Raw genomic sequence first — 2908 nt, 5'->3', positions numbered from 1 at the left:
GAATGCTGGGATTAAAGGCGTGCTCCCCACAGCCAGCTAGATCTAAGCACTTTTATCCCCTGTACTGCATATGGTCAATAGTTCCTGTGTGCTAATTTGAAAGCATAGGTACATTTATGTCATTTTCTATAAGAATGTGTTGTATTTTTTCTTTCTTTTTTTGGTTTTTCGAGACAGGGTTTCTCTGTGGCTTTGGAGCCTGTCCTGGCACTAGCTGTGTAGACCAGGCTGGTCTCGAACTCACAGAGATCCGCCTGCCTCTGCCTCCCGAGTGCTGGGATTAAAGGCGTGCGCCACCACCGCCCGGCAGCTTGCTTATTCTTCCGTGCTCACAACTGTGTCAGGGCAGGGGTTGGCTTGGTAAAGCTCCCTTTTGCAAACCCAGTTCAAATCCCGGAATTCACATGAAACTCTTGGGGAGAAGCAGAGACAGGAGGGTCTGACTCTTGGGGCCAGCTAGTCTAAGCCTAATGAGTTAGGGCCGTGGGGCCTGCCTGTCTCAAAGGCGTGGACTGCGTTTCTGAAGATGCCACTGAAGGTTGCTCTCTGGCTCAAGTGTGTGTACGTGTGCGTGCGAACACACACACACACACACACACACACACACACACACACGGGAATAAGAAAACTATCGTATACTTTCGCTTGGCATTTGAGGATGTCACAGATCCAGCTGACTTGGTGTCTGGGTTGTGTCCGCCCATTGTTGCCTTCTCTGATGGACTGGACAGGCAGGGACAGGAAAAGGGGCACTGCAGGGATCCTGGGGTTCTGGGGCTGAACCCTCATACCCCCCTTTTCCCTTGCACAGTCTTAGTGCCACCCCTCTGCCTGCGGCTTGTGGCTGCTACCGTCGCTGAAGGTGCAACACCCAGTGAGGTTTCTCTTCTTTGTACTTGTCATTTTTCTCTGAGTCCCCCAGAGTTAGTGGGGAACCCCTCTCTCCATTTCAAGAAGAAAATATTTACTCAGAAAATCTCAGCTCCGAGCAGGAACTTTCCATGGGTGTGGGGACTACCCTGTGGTAGGTGGAGTCTCCACTACTGATGATATTTCATTGAGGCCTGGTTGGCTATCTCAAGGGGCTTCCTGTAGGAGGCAAGGGTTGGGTCGAGACCTTTAAGGCTTTTATGAGTCATTGTGAGTTGAAATTTAGTCTTTAAATGCAAATCAAATATAGGACACCTTTGAACTTTGGGGCAAGAGGGACTTAGGCTCAAAACCTCCCTCACTGGTACAGTATGGTGTAGCTGAGACCGGAGGATTTCTGAACCCAGAAGTTCAAGGTGAGAATGAGCACCACAGAGGCCTTACTGACAATAGGAAATATTCTCTTTCTCAAAACAAAACAAAAAATGGGGCTGACAAGATGGTTCAGCAAATAAAGGTCCTTGCCACCAAGTCTAACGGCCTGAATTCAGTTCCCAAAACCACATACCACGAGAGAGCCAATGTCTGTGTGATGCCCTCTGACCTCCACTTAGTTGCTATGGCATGTGTGCCCACACACATAAAGGTACACACACAATAAATGTTTTTTTTTAAAAAAAGTAACATAGCCACTTCCTTGCTTGGACACAAGCTTCCTCACTTGACCTCAGTTTCCTCCTTCTAACATCAAAAATACCTACCTCATGAGCCTATCTGGATTTTTTTTTTCTCTTTATGAGTCAGGCTGGCCTCAAATTTGCTATGTGGCTGAGGATGACCTTGAACCCTGATCCTCCTACCTTTACTTCCAGAGTGTTGGGTTTATGGGTGAAATGACCACAGTTGGTTTTCCACAGTGTCAGAGATGGAACCTAGAGCTGGTGAACGCGACACAAGCTCTCTACCGAGCGAACCACCTCAGCCCTCTGCGACTGCTTCAGCCATGAGTGGGGCATCAGGGCCCTGCCTGGTGGGAGGTGGGGCTAGGTAGATCACGTTGCTGACAGTTCTTCAGCAAATGGCTAAGCCACAGACCCGCCGCTACAGAGCTGAGTGAAGGGTTGAAGTGTATGTGTCGAGGTCCCGCATGTTTGGATGTTTGGCACAGGCAGGAAGCCAGGCCTTCCTTTGATGGGGACTATTTCTGAGGTATTCCTGGAAAGCATGGTACACAAACACGCAAAACGCAAGAAGGTCTCAGGGTCCGTGGGGCAGGAGAGATGGCTCAGCAGTTTAGACCACGTTCTGCTGCCCTTCTGGAGGGCCTGAGTTTGGTTTCCAGGATCCACATCAGGCTACTGGAAACTAACTCTAGTTCCAGGGAATCCAGCGCCCTCCATAGGTACCTGCACACACGTGTGCATACAAACCAGTGAGGGCACATACATGTACACATTTTAATCTATTTTTTTATTTGCATTGGTGTTTGCCTGCTTGTGTGTCTATGTGAAACTGACAGAGCTTGGACTTACAGACAGTTGTGAGCTGCCATATAGGTGCTGGGAATCGAACCCGGGTTCTCTGGAAGAACAGTCAGTGCTCTTAACCACGGAGTCCTCTCTCCAACCTATATACACCTTTTAAAACAGAAAGAAAAGATGCCCAGAGATCCCAATGTGCAGGACAGCAATTGTGAATGAGTCTCCAGAGGCTGGAGAGATGGCTCAGGGTTAAGAGCACTTGGTAGATCTTCCATAGGTCCTGAGTTCAGTTCTCAGCGCTCCCAACCGTCTATAACTGCAGTCTCATGCATTCCAGTGCCCCCTTCTGGTGTGCAGATGTACATGCAGATGAAAGTACCTGTACACACAGCCGGGCGGTGGTGATGCACGCCTTTAATCCCAGCACTTGGGAGGCAGAGGCAGGCGGATCTCTGGGAGTTCGAGGCCAGCCTGGTCTACAATAGCTAGTTCCTGGACAGGCACCAAAGCTACAGAGAAACCCTGTCTCGAAAAACCAAAAAAAAAAAAAAAAAAAA

Source organism: Alexandromys fortis, unplaced genomic scaffold (assembly GCF_014885135.2).
Source record: "Alexandromys fortis isolate MF-2015 unplaced genomic scaffold, M_Fortis_MF-2015_v1.1 scaffold_26, whole genome shotgun sequence".
Classification (NCBI taxonomy): Eukaryota; Metazoa; Chordata; class Mammalia; order Rodentia; family Cricetidae; genus Alexandromys; species Alexandromys fortis.
Note: the sequence above shows the minus strand (reverse complement) of the source record.